General features: G+C 43.2%; 1 protein-coding gene across 1 annotated transcript in view; it reads left to right on the top strand.

Moving 5' to 3' along the window:
• Positions 1-19,591, top strand: part of PROM1 (prominin 1) — a 104,571-nt gene that overhangs the window by 11,528 nt on the left and 73,452 nt on the right. The gene's annotated exons all lie outside the window — the stretch shown is intronic.

Here is a 19,591-nt window from a genome sequence, read left to right as displayed (position 1 = left end):
TATACTTTCTTTATGAAGGTACCATATCATAGGTGAGAACATATCACTCTTTCACACAGGTAGTATATCACACAGGTAGCATATTGCTCTTTCATTTAAAAGAGTAAGGCACCTCAGAGCAAGATCAGAGAGGAAGGAGCACCTATAATATGGAGCTCTTCGTGCTAGGGGACTGAAATTTCCCAGTTGCGCATCCTTGGCCTAGCAGAGCAGAGCATTGCACGTTAGAATGCTCCAAAGACACTCCTGTGGTCTTTATAAACACATGATGCAAGGTCTCTTTTATCCTGTACTTGCCACAAACCTTTATCTGGGCAGAGGGAAAAACTAGCTTGGATCACACCAGGTAACTCTTTTTTGTTTGTTTGTTTTTTCGGGCTACACCGTTTGATGCTCAGGGGATACTCCTGGCTAAGCGCTCAGAAATTGCCCCTGGCTTGGGGGGACCATATGGGACACCGAGGGATCAAACCGCGGTTGCGATCTTTCTTTGGCTAGCCCTTGCAAGGCAGACACCTTACCTCTAGTGCCACCTCACCGGCCCCTACCAGGTAACTCTTGACTGTAGTGAGCACATTCTTGAACCTGGGCATTTTCTAACTTTCCCCAAAGGGTCAGAGTGATAAGCTGTGCTGGGCATGCTCAGTGGGGAAACAAGGACACCTTCCTGGGGAGCAGTTCTGGGTTCATTCATTTGACCTGATAATGGTAATGGGACTGATTGATGGAAGAAGGTTGACCCCAGAGAATCAGGTAAGGATGTTCCAGGTGGAGAGGAGAAAAGAGGATGGGAGAAAAGAGGAAGGGAAGAAAGATCTGGGTATTCAGAGGATATATGTCAGCCAAGGTGAGGGGAGCCAGAGTTGGAGTGCCCTGATTAGGAGCTAGGAGGGAGTTAAACATGCTCCAGCAGGGTTTCCAGGCACTTCACAATCCTTTATTATTGGAAAGTCCTTTCTTTCTGGACACCTTGATGGGTGATGGCGATCCAGATTTTGAGAAAAGAATTGCTGCAGGAGCAGTCACTTGGCTCTCTATGTTGGTCCATGCTTCCCAGGGTCCTCAGAGTTCCTCAGACTCAAAGTTTGAAGGTAGAAAAGTTTATTGGAAAGTTGAGGAGGGAGGAGAAGGAACTCCCCATGTGGGCAGAACTTAACATAGGACTAAGTTAAGTCTGACACATTTTGGGGTGGGATTTCATAGGAAAATGACGTCTTTTTTGGGCCTTAAAAGACTCTTTGCATTTCTTATCAACTGATAAGAATGTTACCAAGAATGCTAGTATCTAGTAGTCTGGCTGATCTGAGTCTTTTGAATTTGACTATTTGTCTTAGGCCTTGCCTAGGATCTTGTCTCCTAGTGAGCTGAAGCTTAGAGGCAAAATTCTGTGGTCTTGGGGAATTACAGGAATGTTTAAAAATCTAGGAAGGAGGCATTTAAAACTAGAACTCCTCACAGTAGCTGGTCAGGGGAAACAGGCTTCCTCTTTCAGATTCACAAAGTGACAGGTCTGTGGTCCACAGAGTGGCAAAGGCCACTGGGAATAACAGAACCCCATTTCTGATTGAAATCTTCTCTCTGCTGGGTGTTTTTGGCCAAGTTTGTTTCATATTCAAAGATACAGATTTCACAGATGCAAAATGACTATCAATGTCATCCACTTGACCTCTCATTTGTGAGGTATACATGAGGCAATGGGTGGAGCGCTGAAGAGTGCCCCCAGAAGGCCTGGCTGCTCTTTCTGTCAGGACTTGAGAAACACTCGCCATATTTGATGCCAAGATTGGTGAAGAAACATAAGATTCAGAAGGTGTCTCAGGGCTGGAACAGTACAGTTGGAAGAGCCTTATGTGTGGCCAACCTGGGGTGCTTTTTGCCCCCCATTCTGGCATCCCACATGGTTTCCTGAGCCCACTAAGAGTGATTCTTGAGTGCAAAGCCAAAAATAAGTCCTGAAAAACCCTAGGTGTGACCCCCAAATAAAAACGAACAAGCAAAGAATATGTCCCTAAGAGGAATCATTGAAATTCCCTTGTTGTCATACATACCTTTAGAAACATTCTTTTTTTGGTGAAGGGTGAGAGGGCAGATACACTTGGCAGTTCTTAGGAATTATTCCTGGTTTTGTGCTCAATACTCCTAGGAGGCTTGGGGGGCCGTATACAGTGCTAGGGATCAAACCCAGAACAGTTGCAATCAAGGCCAGTGCTTTACCCATTGTTCTCTCTCTCCAGTCTTGCCCTTGGAACTTTCCATGGGATCCTCCCATTAGTTCCATTGTTGAGGAAGTTGTATGTACTGGGTCTTCCCTGTCAGCCTCCCAAGCAGCAGAACTGGGTTGTGAAAACATATGGCTGTGTGCCAACCTCCCTCCCACAAAAATATCTTTTGGATTCATTCCTTTCTCGGTTCCTTGGTTCTTTTCAGCCCTCCCTGGAACCTGCTGGCTTTCAGTCATACTTTGCTGGGTTTTAGCTCGTTTGAGTCTCCCAGCAGGTTTGGGAGGCAGATAATAGGAGGAGCTGGTGCTTTTAGTTGCATGAATTCTCCCTTTTCCGCATTGGATTTGGAAGTCAGTGTAAGATTATTTGTCCAAGGCATAGGCTGGTTCTGTTGTCTGTTCCATAGCTTACCTAGAGGGCAGTTCATTTCTCTGTTATTTACCCTCAGGTTGCTATGGAAAATAGTGACTTTTGCACACTAAGAACATGCCTTTCTGAAGGGTAGCTGGTGGGCAAGGAGCATGGATGGAGCCTCTCCCAGTTTCCCTGGTCTGTGATGAATCTGACACAGATCACAACCCTCGGTCAGAACTGTTCTAATGGAGTGAACAGAAAGAAAGAAAAAGCCTCTCATGACTCTATTTTTGGAATCTTTCTCTACACTGATTCTCCATCCTGTTTTGGTACAGTTTTGAAAATTAGATTTCAGGATGGTTGACCTATTTTTAAGAACAGTTGAGGCAAATTGAATTTGCTTCTAGGCCCCAGTGGGGAGGGGGTTGGCAAAAGTTGGCAGATGCTGGGAGAGAAAAGTTCGCTCCCAGAAGGGTTTCTGGCTCCTCCAGAATATTCCAGAGGCAGGAGCTTTCACCATTGTAGGTAATAGATACGATCAGCTCAGAGGGTTCAAAACATGATAGTCACCCAGAGCACTGAGGCCTTGTGGAAAAGGGGCAGCCTCCCTTCAGACCCTCTTGATCTTTTCAGGGCCCTTCTCCATGTCCTCACTTTGTTTTGCATCCCCCATTCCTGCAGTCCAGGCCAGAGCAACTGGCTGCCAAACCACCGGCTTTATGCCAGCTTCCTGGAGAGCGACTGGCTGTTCCTTCTCTGGGTCCCAAGTCCCAGTTCCAGCCACACCTGCCTTGGCCATTCAGCCATGGCCTAGTGAGTTACCATGGCCAAGGTTTCACTTTATGCTTTTGGCACATGAGCCTGTCCAACCCCCAGGTCCACACAGGGAGATAGTTTCTGGGCATGGGGTGGCCAGGCAGACAGCCCAGGCGTGAGTGCCCTTGTGCCCATGTCCGCCTAGATTCCAGGGGCTAGATGCAATTCAGCATTGTTCTCCCATCACCCAGGCTGGCTCTTCCAGGTCTGCTGACTCAGGTCACATATGATGCTTCCAGAATCTCCCCCCATCCACATCAGGGGGCAAGGCATCTGCTGCACTCATCTCTTGGTGGCCATTGGGACAGCAAGCAGCTACAGAGGGAAGGGGCTGCTATATGGGTTCTGAGAAGCCCAGCATGACTTTGTGCAAGCTTTATAGTTCACTCTCTGTTAGTAGAAAAGAAATAGAAGCCCAGAGAGCACAACTTGCCAGAGGCAGGATTGGAACTCACACACTAGATCCAAATCCAAGCTTGGGTCTTTCTGTGCTATGTGAGCAACATCCCCTGTGCTGAGGGTGCAGTGACCAATTTGGGGTTGCACCCTAGCCTCAGCCCTTGCTGGACATGCTTCCTTGCATGTGGCCCTGTGTTCCCATGGTCTGTGAATTTATGCACATATATGAGTATTTGTGTGTGTGTGACCTCAGATTCTATTAACATTCTTTTCATCTTTCTGGTGTAACCAAGTAAGCACCCACCAACCTCATGGCATTAGGAGCCAAGCTGAAGGATTCCATCTCATTCCTCTAACTTGATCTTGGGGACACTACTGAAATGCAGCCCCTTGCTCTTTCCACAAACCAGTAACTCAAGCACTTCTGGGAAACATGTCCTGCCCTGCCAAGACAGGGGGAAGTTTTGTGCTCATTGCTTTGGTCTGGGCTGTACTAGGAGGCCTTCAAATCCTTGCAGGAAATAGTAGATTAAGTAGGAAGCTAAATAACAAGGGTCCCAGCCTAATCCCAGCAGCTGCGGGACTCAGCTCAATGGCATTAACTGCTGCTTGTCCAGGGGGCCCTGCAGAAGAGAAGCACTAGCATTAGAACTGACAGGCAGCCAATGGAATGTGTGGGTTTGTAGGGTAGAGCTTCATGGATGAGGCAGCAGAGATGCCTGCTGGTAGGCTTGTCAGGGACTGAGATTCAGGAGTGAGGCCAGCACTGGGCTAAGGCAATGAGCCCATGCTCAGTGCTCCTGCCTTATCTCATCTTTCACCAGTTCTGTGATTTTTGCAAGTGACTTTGACTCTAGCTTCCAGACTTTTCCTGTCCATACACAGACATCATCACTTCTGGGCTTGTCTTCACATGTAAAAACCTTGAGTGAAGAGTCATCACCCTCTGCAATTGCCTTGATGTGGGGGCTGCTGGTTCACACTCACTCTCAGGCGAATGTGATGTTTCTTGCCTTCCAGCAGAGAGGGAGTGACTATTGATGAGACAATCCAAAAGAGCTTCCTGGAGTAAGTGGCATTTGGACTGAGCTGTGAGGGTTTATAGGGGCTCGGGAAGCAGAAGAGAGCACTCTGGCTGTTCTCCAAGCAGGAGTCAGAGTGATGCTGGTTGAGACAGGGCCTCACTGACTGTGTTAGTGAACATGTGGCCTGAGGCTACTGAGGTTGAGTCTTATCTATTCTGGAGAAACCAGGCCATGAACTTGAAGTAGCTGGTGGACAGGGGACAGACCAGCTCTGGAATGTCATGGCCGCCATCTATCTGAAGCACTGCAGAGAGTGCAGCATGGACATCACTCAGTAATCCTCTCAGCCTAGTCTAGAAACCCCTGGAGGCTTTTCTGAAAATGCTCAGGGACATTTGGGTTCCAATGTTTCTGTTGGTGTTTCCCTCTTTGGGTGGTCTTAGGACCAACAGTATCTGTGTCACCTGGATCCATAATAGAAATGCAGATTCTTGCAGTCTCTTAGAAATGGAACATGAGGTAAGTCATTTGCCTTGCATGAAGGCTGATATTAGATTGTGTCCCCTGTCTTATATGATTCCCTAAGCATCTCCAGGGGTCATGCCTGGACTCAAAGCCAGGAATAGAGAGCCTGGTTACCATCAGGTTATGACCACAATCACCACCAGAATAAAATGTGGATTCTTGACATTTTGTTTTCTTTTGCTTTGGGGTCAAACCCACAGCATTCTGGCTCTCTGCTCAGAAATCACACCTGGCAGGCAAGAAGGACTATTTGAGATGCCAGGGATCAAACCCAGATCAGTCGCATAAAAGGCAAATGTTATACCGCTGTATTATTGCTCCATCCCCAAAATGCAGATTCTTGAGCCCACCTACTAATCAGAAACTCCTGACTCCTTTTGTTGGTTTTTTTAATTAAAAATATGTAAAACATATATGTTGAAATAGAATATGCCAGCAGCCCTACTCAATGAACCCCAGCACAACCCATAGAAAAAAAGACTCACTACAACTATGACAATGGGTAAACAACTCAGGCATCTATCATGCATAGAGAATGAAGATGGCAGCTCTAAAGACCTGAAAAGTACTGACCACTTATTTAGCCTCTCAAACAAGGACTTTAGAGAAGAAATATGGAGAATCTTCATAGAACTTAAAGGAAGTATGGAATAATTAGAATGAACCATAAATAAGAATCAAGAGGATATAAAGATAGAAATGAGAACACTCCAAACTGAAATAACAGGACTGAAAAACTTGGTAGATCAAATAAAAACCTCACTGGAAAGCCTCTTCAACAGAGTAATAGCAACTGAGGACTTAATCAATGAGCTGGAAGATGAGATGCAAAACAACTCCATACAACAGAACAGACTGGAAAAGAGTCTTAAAAACAAATGATCGGACAATGGAAAAAAATTCTCAAAGAATGTGAACAGATGAAAATAGAAGTCCTTGATAAAGTCAACAGAAACAACATAAGAATCATTTGAGTCCCAGTGACCCAGGAAGAAAATCCCCGTGAAGAATCAATAGTCAAGGACATCATTGCGAAGAAACTCCCAGACCTAGAGGGTGCATGCAACTATATCCTGCATGTCCAAAGAGTAACACCTAAAGGAGATCTAAAGAAAAGCACTCCAAGACACATTCCAGTTACAATGATGAATCTCACAGATAGGGAGAGAGTACTGAAAGCAGCAAGATTAAAAAGTGAAATTACATACAAAGGAGCATCCTTAAGATTTACAGCATATCTGTCACAAGAAATTCTCAAAGCCTGAAGGCAGTGGTGGGATATAATGACAAAATTCAATGGAATGAATATTTCACCTAGAATAATTCACCCAGAAAACTCACATTCAGGTTTGACGGAAGCATACATACATAGTTTTATGGATAAACAACAGCTCAGAAACTTTACAGATGCAAAACCAGTCTTTTTTTTTTTTTTTTTTTGGGCCACACCTGGTGGTGCTCAGCGGTTACTCCTGGCTGTCTGCTCAGAAATAGCTCCTGGCAGGCACGAGGGACCATATGGGACACCGGGATTTGAACCAACCACTTTTGGTCCTGGATCGGCTGCTTGCAAGGCAAACGCCGCTGTGCTATCTCTCTGGCCCCGCAAAACCAGTCTTAAAAGACAAACTGATGGGGTGTAGCAATAGCAGACTGGTAGGGCATTTGCCTTGTATGCGGCCAACTGGGACAGACCTGTTTTCAAGAGAACCTGAAAGAAATGGATACATTCTTGGATTCAGATAATCTTCCATGGTTGAACCAGGATGATCTAGCATATGTAAACAGAGCATCACTATTGAGGAAATTAAAATGGTAATCAAAAGTCTCCCCCCAAACAAAAAAGCCCAGTACCAAATGTATTCACTAACAAATGCTTTCAAATCTTTCTTTTTTTTTTTTTTTTTTTTTTTTTGGTTTTTGGGCCACACCCGGCTGTGCTCAGGGGTTACTCCTGGCTGTCTGCTCAGAAATAGCTCCTGGCAGGCACGAGGGACCATATGGGACACCGGGATTTGAACCAACCACTTTTGGTCCTGGATCGGCTGCTTGCAACTTTCAAATCTTTCAAGAGGACCTACTACCAATCCTTTTCAGGCTCTTTCAGGAAATTGAAGAAACAGAAACACTCCCAAATAGTTTTTTGTTGTTGTTGTTGTTGTTGTTTTTTACAAAGCTAACATTACCCTGATACCAAAAGCAGACAGAGATGCTGAAAAAAAGAGAAAACTACAGATGAATAACCCTGATGAGTTAACACAGGTACAAAGATTGTCAACAAAATCCAAGTGACATTCTCTGCCATCTTCAAGTGTGTGGTGTCTCATGCCCAGTGCATCCTCTTTTGTTTCATACTCCTTGGGTGCCATGTTTTGCAAGTTTCTTCTGTATTGTTTACCCACTGGGGTCTGCCGTTCTGTCACATCACTGCAACATACAGTTCCTACCCTCTGGACAGGCACACAAAAGGCTGTTTATTATTGGCTTCTATTTGAGTCACCCTGATCTGCCTTGTAAAAATAGAGCTCAGATGATTTCCGCAACACTGATTCGCCAGGTCAAGGCCAAGAGCACTGGCTGATTTGGCTTCTGGCAAGGGTTGCATTCCTGGTCTTTGGATGGTCACCTTTTTGTAGCTTCCCATGGCCTGAAAAGTAACTGCCTTAGTTTCTGGCTCTTGTCACCAGGCCACAATATATCAGGCTACGATCCCACGATTTGAGAATCCCACATGGCCGCCTTCCTAATCCTATCACATTCTGCGTTTTGGAGCCAATATAGAGAAGTGGGTGGAGGGGATTTGGCAAGCATTTAGTCCTCTTAGGTCCACTATTAAAGACTTGTTGTACATGTCCATTGGTGAGATGCACTTCAGGATATGTTTCTTGGAGTAAATTGGTGGATCAGAGAATAGACTTTTTTTTTCACTTTGGAGTATGACTCTTCTAATCAAACATTTTTTTTAAATTTATAATGGAGAATTCCAAATATGTATATTGGTACAGAAGTCAGTAAGCTCTTGTTTACTCATCACTCAACTTCAACTTCCAACTTCAGACCAGTTTTATTCTGTTTTTACTGAACCCACTTCCTTGTTTTTACCCCTTTCCCTTTGAAGCAAAATTTAGCATTTTATCTGTCACCATCTCAGTTCATATCTCCAAAAAACAAAGACACAACACTACTCACAGAATTAATGATTCTTCGGTATAACCAAATGTTCAGGAAATGTTCTGATTTCTTGATAGGCTTACAAAGGCAATTGTTTCTTAGTTTAAAAAATAAAATAGTTGTTTTGTTTTTTTGCCATACCTGACAATGATCAAGGCTTACTCTTGGCTCTAGGCTCAGTCCGGGATTACTTGTGGGAGTGCTTCCTTATCATAACGTGTACCAGGGATTGAACCTTTAAGGCCTCATGAATCAGGTGTCCTGTCTAACGTACTATTTGTCTAGACTGAAAGGCAATTTTTTTTTTTTTGGTTTTTTGGTCATAGCTGGCAGTGCTCAGGGGTTACTCCTGGCTCTATGCCCAGAAATCGTCCCTGGCAGGCTCAGGAGACCATATGGTATGCTGGGATTCAAACCACCGACCTTCTGCATGCAAGGCAAATGCCTTACCTCCATGCCATCTCTCTGGCCTAAAGGCAATTTTAATTGTTTGTTTGAATCAGTCCCTAAATCATAATCTGCTCTCTTCTCATTGATGAGCTAACCATCATGTCTGCTTTCCCTCTTGCCAGTTTCCCTTTTGAAGAATCCACTTCTTTTCTTTCTTTGTTGTGGACTGGACTTGGCTGAGTCCATCTACACCCCAGAACTGCTTTCTTTGGTCTCTACCTTTCCTCTGTGCCACTTACAAAGGTCAGATTCAGATTTATTTGGGGGGCAAAACTAGTTTTTAGATAGGACCATATATTGGCATCAGGAGGGAGAGAGGAGAGAGAGAGAAAGAGAGAAAATCTGGTTGTCTCTGTGATTTTAGCTGATCTGTGGAACTTTCTAAATACTTAAAAGGTCTGATCCCTTCCAAATGTTTGCATAGAGGTTTTCAAATATACTACACCTTGTAAGAATAAGTGGGATATTTTCATCTTCCGTAACTGACTATTTCCTTTACTATGATCATTAAGAGCATCTTTTTAAATTCTGTGTGTCACTTTAAATGAAAAGGTTTTGTAAGTAAAGAACTCAAAACATTGATTGACTACTCTTTTGATGTAAGGCCAAGGCTTACATTTTTTTATTATGAGTTAATTGTTTGAAGTTGTATGATTAGTGTTTTCTATAAAAAGAGAGCACCCAACATGCATCCTCTTTAATTCCTGCTTTCTTTGTTTTGACTTCTTTGAAGTGAAGAAAACAGCTGGGGTTTAGAGTCCAAGACTTTTTGTTTGTTTATTTTTGTGTGTCCCCTCATTTGACAGTGGTGCCACAGGCAATTTCATCCAATTGACTGGCCTTTACCCTGCTTCTAGAGAATTCTTTGTCTTAGTGGCTAGTTTCCTTTTTTTTTCCCTCCTTTTACTCGTGTTTTTCATTTTATGTAAGATGTATTCACTCATTTTCATTATTATACATCATTGTATGTTCAAGGAATCTTAAGAGTAGTATTGGCACCTGCATCACAGGTTGAGTAGTTTCCTCCACCAACATTCATGTGTTGAAGGCCTGACTCTCAGGAAGACTCCTAGACTGAACAGAAAAGAAAGGATCTAGAAGGAGCACTGGACCAGAGAGCCACTGTAATGTGAAGGTTTGGAAATCACACATAGCTCACTCAGGGCTCACTGCCACTCAGATGATTCACATGATCAGGGTCTGGCATTCAGAGGTCATCCCTGGTGGGGCACAGGCGACCATGTGAAGTATAAAGGAATGAACCTGGGTCAGTTGTATGCGAGGCAAGTGCCTTTCCACTGTATTATCTCTCCATCCCTCCAACTTGAGGACCATCTCAGATGAGTCAAGTGATTCCTTCAGGAAATGAGAGGGAATCTGGGAGTACTTGAATTGAGAAGGTAGGAGGACCGGTCTAGATCTGGTATAAATCCAAATTATCAAATGAGTCTAATTCTTTCATGCTTGATATTTAAGAAAAATAATTCCTAACAAATTATTTTTTTTTTCAAATTAGAAAATTTCATGGAATTTGGAACACATTCCAGAACTCTCAAAGTCACTCCAAGCAATGGTGGGGTACCACGCAATGTTGAGAATCAGACCTCAACCTCTCACATACTTAAGCATGTACACCAACCTATGGAGCCAGCTCCTAACACAGCACAGTTGGAGCCAGTACTTTTACTTTTAAATATAGAAGCAATATCTGTTCATAGAAAGCATATGGCCTTCAATGAAGGACAATGCAGTGTGATGCTTTTCTCCACTCACATATTTCGGAATATGCTACCTTCTTCGCAGGCAACTGCTGCATCTATGTGTGTCTTTCCAGACATGTTTTCTACATACACAAGCAAATGTTTGTGTGTTGTGTGTTTGTTTGGTTTTCTGAATCAGTTGACACCTAAAATGTAGATATTGTCTGGAATCTATGCATTCCTGGTGACAGTGCTCACTGAAAGTCACACACTTTTATGGTGGGGATGGAGATTCCAAAGGTCTTTGCCACTAGTTGCCACTTGCCTCTGAAGCTGTGCTGGGGATTGAACTCACCCTTCTCTGCCAACAGACAGTCGACCACTAGAATATATCTGGACCCCTTGCTTTCTTTTTGAGCACATATATAGGCAGGGGAATGGCTTAAAGGACTGGAGATCATATTGCACATGTAGAAAGCTTAGATTAGCTCTCCCAGGCAATATCAGGAATTAAACCCGTTACTAATCTGGGGAGTGAACCCCAAACCCCTCTAGCTATAGCTCAAACACACACATCATTATGTATTATAGTACATAAAGATATTCCCCTTTATAAAAATTGTAAACTAGCTCACCCCCTACAAACTCATTTCCACTGTTTTGATGTTATAAATATTTGGAAACAACATTAGTCATTTCATAAACATGCCCGTAGGATAAACCCCTGGAAATAAACTTGCCAGGTCAATTGGCAGCTATGTAAATTTACACTTTGGATAGAAGTGAGTGAATGGCACTCTTTAAGGGTTGAACCAATCCAGCGACATTGAAACTACTCAGGGAGTGTTGTCCCATCTCCCATGAGCTGGACACTGTCATGACCATGAGAACATAAGCTCAGAGAGGGATTTAGTTGGTGAACTGGCAGAGGAAGAATTTGAACTCAGGTTCAGAATTTTGCTCTTGTCCCTCATTCAGCCTCTAAACAATTACCCTTACTTGCTCCAGCAATGCTGCACAGGGGAAATTACTCTGAATTCCTCCTCCTTTCTGCAAGTCTAGAAAGAAAAGACCAGTCTAATGCTGTCAAACATTTAATATGAGATTCAATTACTGGGGTATAGAGAATTTCAGAGGTGCCTGCTTAGACGTTGCACCAGCCACATTCTGAGTAGATTTTTCCTGGGCAGCACACTTGGACTTCAGGACTAAGAGCTGGACCTCATCATCCCCCATCATACCTTCACTGTGAAAAATCAACTTTGTTACAGTCACTTTATCCTTAGCAATTCTTTCCACCCACTTTAGAAGTCTTTTTAATATCGTTGGGATACGCTAACTCGACTTTGGAAGTATATTTGGAAATCCTGTTTAGTTTTCATTTGGCCTTTTCAGTTAGGTATGTATTTCATTTTTATTTTTATTTCCAAATTTGGCTGTGCTCTTCAATAAAACCTCAAATGAAATGTTGGCTCTATCCTGTGGATTTGAAAAGGGGTGTTTTCATGTGTAGGTTTCTAAGAGGAATCCCACTTCAGTTTTGACTGTTGGCCTCTCCCTTGTCTTGCTGATACTGACTGATTCACTGGGACCCTTGTGGACAGGAAGAAATGACAGGACTTTGGGGAGGTGGAGTTGGTATGTAGAAGGAAAGATCCCCAAGGCCTCAACCACTTTTCTCTGCCTTAGTCTGAGCCAGGAACCAAAAACCTCAAGGTACTGAGAATGAATAAAAGTAAAATAGGAATAAAAGTACCACATCCTATCAGCCAAACCTTTACTGAGTGGAATTTGGGGATGGGGGTAGCAGGGGAGGACTAGCTAAGTTAAAGCCAAGGAAGAGAGACTGCCAGGGAACCTGCAGGCTTGGAAGCAGAATCTTAGTCCCCAAGGATGAGGAATCTGCTTACAGAAAGCCACTTGAGAAAACAGGTTTCTCTTTGAAAATCTGTGGGCACAAAGTGTTTTCTGGGACCAGGAGATAGTAGGAATCTTGCTAATGTCCTTTCTCTCTTTATCCTTTCTTTCTTTCTTTCTTTCTTTCTTTCTTTCTTTCTTTCTTTCTTTCTTTCTTTCTTTCTTTCTTTCTTTCTTTCTTTCTTTCTTTCTTTCTTTCTTTTTTTCTGTCTGTCTGTCTGTCTGTCTGTCTGTCTTTCTGTCTGTCTGTCTTTCTTTCTTTCTTTCTTTCTTTCTTTCTTTCTTTCTTTCTTTCTTTCTTTCTTTCTTTCTTTCTTTCTTTCTTTCTATCTCTCTTTCTTTGTTTCTGTCTTTGTTTCTTTCTCTCTCTATCTCTATTTCTTTATTTCTTTCTTTCTTTCTTTCTTTCTTTCTTTCTTTCTTTCTTTCTTTCTTTCTTTCTTTCTTTCTTTCTTTCTTTCTTTCTTTCTTTCTTTCTCTAAGTATATATGTTTTTCTTTCTGTTCTTTCTTATTTTCTTTATTATTTCCTTTCTTTTTCTTTGTTCTTTTTTCTTTTATTGTTCCTTCTTCGGTGACAACCAAAAGTGTTCTATGCATCATGGTGCTGGGGATCAAACCAATGCTTTACCCCCCCACCCCTTCTCTTACTCTTGCTCTGGCCCTGGGCATTTCTAGAACAAGTGTAATCACTTTCTAGAATCTATGAATTCCTGGCTTAAAGCTTTAAGAACCTATTTAATGAAAAATTCACTGATGAGGTTTCCTAGCACTGAAGACTCTCTTTGTACCTGATGAAGGTGAATCACTCTGGATCTTGGGATGAGGAGGGCCGCTACATCCTAATATTTTCTTGGCCCTCAGCTGATAACTGATGCTCAGCCTGAGGAGATGTGGGCTGCGGGTGGCAAAGCTGGGGGCAGGCATGACTGTGCCTGCTAAAGGTAACAGAGTCAACAGAGCTGGCAACGACTCAGTGCCAACTGTCTGCCTTGGACCTAATTGCATTTCTTTAAAGAGCCTTTACCAACAGAGCCTGGGCAGTGCAGGGGAAGCTAAGTGGGAATGAGTGTGCAGTCTGAAAGGCACATCTACTGGCCAGAGACCCTGTTGGCTCTGCTGTGGGAATGCATTTTCAGATCTGTGCTTTTTGAATTGTCCTTCCCTGGAGCTGAAGCTGCTACCCAGCACCTCCTGGCCCCCCAGATGATGGGGGGTAGCTTCCAAATTGAGTTCAAGATAATGGGGGCAGTGTATGTAGGTTTTGGTGTAACTGGTCTCCCCCAGTGGCTCTGTGCCTATCCAGATGTGCTGCCCCATGTCCTGCCTAAGCATGTCTATACCTTTGCTTCAGTCACATCCTCCCACCACCCTGTTTGGTCCTCACATGCCCTTGGCTTTGCATCAGATGGCACCATCAATACCATCTAATGGTCTGCTCCCTTCCCTGCCTTCCTTTGTGATTATCGCTGTAGCACATAGCCCAGTATTAGAGTGAATAGCCCAGAAGTAGAGTGATATTTGCTTCTGTGGCTCCCTGGACTCAGCCACCTTCAGAGGAAGGTCTTAGTTTACCAAGTGAGCTGTTTCCATCTGTATTCCCTGAAACAGTGCCTGCAGTGGAGTGAGTTCTCTGTAAATACGAACAATCCACACCAGTGGATCATACTTTTCTTTTTGGTGGACACTTTTTTTTTGCTCTTTGTTTTGTTTTGGGGTTGGGGAAGAACACCCAATGGTTCTCCTGGGCCACTCTGGCTTTGCACTTGGGACCATTCTTGGTGGTGCTTGGAGTGCCTTATGCAGTGCCAGGGATCAAACTCAGAGTAAGAAGCATGCAAGGCGAGTGTTTTTATTTTTATTATATTTTATTATTGTTTGTTTTTTGGTTTGGGGGCCACGCCTGATGGTGTTCAAGGGTTATTCCTGGCTCTGCACTCAGAAATATCTCCTGGCAGGCTTGGGGGACCATATGGGATGCTGGGTACCTAACCCAGGTCAGCCACCAGGCAAATGCCCTGCCTGCTGTGCTATTTCTCTGGACCCAAGAAGGCGAGTGTTTTAATTCCTGTGCTGTGTGTCTAACCCCTATACATATTTTAAAAATGAATTTCAGTTTTATTGTTATAGATTTAATTTTATATACTTATAATTTTTCCTTCCCACCACTTTCCTTTTGAGGGGCACATTCAGGACTTATTCCTGGCTCTGTGCTCAGGGATCATTGCTGTAGAGCTCAAGGGACCCTCTGGATTGCTGGGGATTGAACTAAGGCCAGCTGTGTGCAAGACAAGCACCCTGCCCACTGCCCTATCTCTCTGGCCCTTTCTTCCTGTTTCTTATGGCTGTGATCTCTAGGCCTTCTTTGTTGCTGGTTCTGTGCTCACATACTTGGCCACATAATTTGTGCACATTCTAATCCTTGTTTTTGTGAGGTTCACAGTGGATCCCACACACGGGCTGACCAGGGCTTACACACCTGACCATGAGGCTTTGAGTATTATATTGTCCAGCTGCAGTGCTCACTGGAAGTCGTACACTGGATTTGTGCTCACACATACTTGGCCAACTCCAATCTGTTAGGATACTGGGGAGGGTCAAAGAGAGTCGTTGAGACCATGGCTGGCACTACAGGTGGCACTGGGCATGGAAGCTGAGGCCTCAGTTGTACAATGGGTACAGTTCTCTACTGTGTCACAGCCATGTGGGCCTTTGTTCCCACTCGGTGAATCTGTGTGCCTTACTTCAGGCTGCTTTGTTAGTGTGTAGTTCTGGTTCCTTTGTGTCTTTCAGATCTCTTGACTGTTTACTCCTCTGATGATGGCTTTTACTCACCAATCACAGTGAGCTTCCTTCTAGCTTATCTTCCCAATAAGCAGCCCTGTTCTTACTCAGAGCCTCCCGTCTTCTTTGCTTTTGGAGCACCAATGGTCCACAGGTATTATCAATAATTACACTTACCAATCTCACCCCCATCGCGAGTCTCTTCTAGCCAATCCCAAATTTTTGGCATTATCTTTGGTGACTAAGTTTCTCATGCCTATGTTTTCTAGAAATGCAACCAATCAACCTCTAGAAAATGCAACCTCTAGGAAAGCTCTCAGAATGTCTGTGCACCTCCAAATGTTCAAGGACTTTCATACTCTCTTCGACTCTGGTTATTCCTCAGGAATTTTCCACTTCCCCAACTTTGTCTTCTCAGACTTCTAGCTGGGTCTCCACCTGGAATTTTTCCCTTGCACTTTTGAGGCAGCCAAGACCTCTTGCTTGATGCAGAAAATGAATGTGTGCCTTTTCCTGCCTATTTTTATGTTCAGTTTTCCATTTTTCCCCTAAGCTGAGTCATGCGTTGAGAATTATTTCCCTGAGCAGTTACTTCTTCACAGATAAGATTATTCTCAAAAGTTCTTGGAAGAACGGCCAGTTGGCCATTACATCCTAATGACTTCTGCCATTATTGGCTCTTTTCTGGGACTTTCAGAAATGGAATTAATAGCAAGGGACTTGATATCCCCTTACTTGAATATTCATTTCTGATTACTTGTGACATTGATCATTTTTCCATCTGTGTGTTTCCTTTTGCAGGAGTGGGTCTGTGAAATGTCTTTGTTTCATTGTGCTCAGGGCTTCATCCTGTTTCTGCACTCAGAGAGCACTCCTGGCAGTGCAGTTGGGGGAACCTCTGGGGTTCCAGGAATTAAACCTGGGTAGGTCATGCGCCAGACTAGTGCCCTATTTGCTGTATTATTTCTCCAGACCAGGAAAGTTGCCTGTTGTCTGATTATGTAGCAAAACCTTAGCTTTGTTAGTGTTTAGTCTTACACATCTCTCTTTGGACAGAAATCCTTGGCCTGGGGTTCACTGTGAATTGGCATCAGATCTTTTGGTTTTAGGGGACATGTCATTTACAAAAGGACTTTTGACTAGAACCAATCATCCACTTGAAGATTTCCTTTGCAAATGAGAACATGAAGACCCAGAGATGGGAAGGCACTGAGGGAAACCACATCTCTGCAGAGAAGCAAGCAGACAGAGGCTAGGGCAGGGATGCCCCCACCCTTTGCTGTCCAAAACTGGACTCCAGCCGTGCAGAGCAGAGTAAGGAATTCTGTTGAATAATTCCTTTATTACTAAGTGCTTTATTACTAAGGAAGGCAACTGTTTAATCACTTCTGTGCAGTGTCATTCGCTGAAAATACTTTGGATGGTATCTTTCCTTATTTTGCCATTACAATAGTCCATAGTCATATAAAATGCACAGAAATGGAAGTAATGGATAACATTCTGTCCAAAAACTTTTCTGTTTTTTCAGAATCCCTTCCTCCCCCAGACCAGGGTGGTTGTTGTGGCTACTATTCGGATGTAGCTGAAATCATACCAGGGTCTGAAAAGGTTACCTAGAATAAAACCAGAAGTGCAGTCAGATCACTTGGTCTTAAACCATTGTTCTTTGGTCTCCTGTGTTTGCAGGTTAGCTAGAACTGACCTTACTAGAGGGTTAATGATGTTTTTTTTTTTTTTTTTTGGTTTTTGGGTCACTTCCGGCAGTGCTCAGGGTTTACTCCTGGCTCTATGCTCAGAAATCGCTCCTGGTAGGCTCAGGGGACCATATGGGATGCCAGGATTCGAACCACCGACTTTCTGCATGCAAGGCAAACACCTTACCTCCATGCTCTCTCCGGCCCTGGTTAATGAGAATGTACGAGGAAAATAGAAAGCCTGTCTAGAGTACAGGCGGGGGTTGGGTGAAGAGGAGGGAGATTTGGGACATTGGTGATGGGAATGTTGCACTAGTGATGGGTGGTGTTCTTTACATGACTGAAACCCAAATACAATCATGTATACAATCAAGGTGTTTAAATAAAATATGTATTTAAAATGTTGACTTGGGCCCAGAGAGATAACCCAGAGGTAGGGCATTTGCCTTGCATGCAGAAGGATGGTGGTTCAACTCCTGGCATCCCAAATGGTCCCCCGAGCCTGTCAGGGGCAATTTCTGAGCCTAGAGCCGGGAGTAACCCCTGAGTGCTGCCGGGTGTGACCTGAAAACAAACAAACAAAAAAAAACAAAAACAAATTTAAAAGTTGACTTAAAAAAATGAATTACACAATAAAAAACTAGACTGAATTAAAACACTGGAAGGAAATTAGATTTCATCTGATACTTAATGTGCCATAAACATGGCTGGGGTTTTTGCATGTCAGCAGTAATGGTGATTTAGGATTTTATTTTTACTTTGGAAAAAGACTTTGATCTTTCCATCCTGCCCCCTTTGGAGCTTAGAAAAGAAAGCTACAGTGATGGCCACGTGGGAACATTGTCAAGCAAATCACATCAAAACTTCTAAGGGCCTTGATTACATTTTTAGATTTCTATTCAAGAGGAAATTCTTAGGAGGATGTTTTTTAGAACCTTGTTTCTTGTTTGGGGCATACATATTTTATTGAGCATTCAGCACTGGTATATAGCCTTGGTTTAGAAATTCTCAGGTTTTTGTGGGAGAAAGGCAATGTCATACCTTAAGGAATGAACAGCTTCTATTTGAGAAGTCCACTGGGTCACAGAGATTAATCTAGGAAACAGGTGGACAAGTTTATCTTTAATGTCACACATGAATCCTGAATTTTCAGTGATGTGGGATACAGCTGAGGAACTTCAGGTTATAACTTTGAGAATGAGGGTTTTGCTAAGAGAATCAGCATAGACCTCAGAGGAGTCATGAATAAAGTCTGTTTTCTTTTAGCCAACAGGGAAGAAAAATTGCTGAATTGAGTAGACGTGTCTTGTTTGGAGGGAAGCATAATTCTATCATCTGTCTTTTGATTGCTTGGTGCATGCTAGGAATCTTATTCATAGCTTTCTGTTTGCTTACATGACAGATATTATCAGTTCCTTTTTACAAAGAAGGTAACTGAGGTTAAAGTTATGGGTCATTTTTCAAGATCACATAGCATCAATTATATGTCAGGTGTGGGATTTGGACTCAGTGCCACCCTCACCCAAGGGGTCTCTCTTCCAGGTTCCTTTAAGAGTAAAAAGGCAGTGCAGCTAATGATTAGGCCAGGTCAACAGATATATATGACAATCTTTCTGGACAAACTAAGCTCTGATTGGCCATTGTAACTCCCAAACTATACACCTACTTTGATTTCACTAGAAGGTCAGGGCCACATTACAGATAATTTTAGAAAGAACTAGTGAATTGTCTATGATCCTTGTGATGCCCCCTCAAGCCCTATCATGGAGGCCTTGGTTGGTAGTTCTTTGCCACTCAGGTTCTGAATTCCACCATATCATAATGTACCAACTAGTTGACCTGACTGGCTGAGAATTGCAGAGAGTGAGCCCCCAAGGGACCTGAGTCTAGTTTGAGAGGCCCCTTTCCAAATAATTAGTGCAGCCTGCATGAAGGGACTCTAGGTTAATTGACTTCATAATACTGTATAGAGTGGAATTGAGTTGAAGAGAATGAGATGCCAAGGACTTATTAATAGGTGACTTTATCAGGATTAAATGTGATAAGGATCAGAATTGGTCTGATGGAGTTTGATGGAAGTAAGACTGCATATGAATATGTAATAGAAAATTTCAAACCTATCTAAACTAGAAAGCTGACACCCAGCTATTAACCCAAAACAAAGGCATTCCCCATCTTCCTCTCTTCCCTTATATCTCTCCTTTGATATGTAAAAGCCCACCTGGATTGGTACTTCTCTCTTTCTCTCTCTCTCTCTCTCTCTCTCTCTCTCTCTCTCTCTCTCTCTCTCTCTCTCTCTCTCTCTCTTTCTCTCAACCTTCTTCTCTCCTGGTGAATTGGTATTGGTTTAATAAAGAAAGGTTATTGGCTTAGCAGACTTAGATACCATGAGGCAAAACGGAAACCGACTCCAAGGCTCTTTCCTTACTGGTTTGGTTTATTAATTCTTTGCTGCTGCCCTTCTTTGGACCCGTCTATCTTGGGGTGGAAGTGTGGTATGTAGGGTGATTTTATAATTTGTGATTTATTTTACAA

The sequence above is a fragment of the Suncus etruscus genome, chromosome 16, assembly GCF_024139225.1.
Source record: "Suncus etruscus isolate mSunEtr1 chromosome 16, mSunEtr1.pri.cur, whole genome shotgun sequence".
In the NCBI taxonomy this organism is placed as follows: domain Eukaryota; kingdom Metazoa; phylum Chordata; class Mammalia; order Eulipotyphla; family Soricidae; genus Suncus; species Suncus etruscus.
This window is presented reverse-complemented; position numbering and strand designations above follow the sequence as displayed.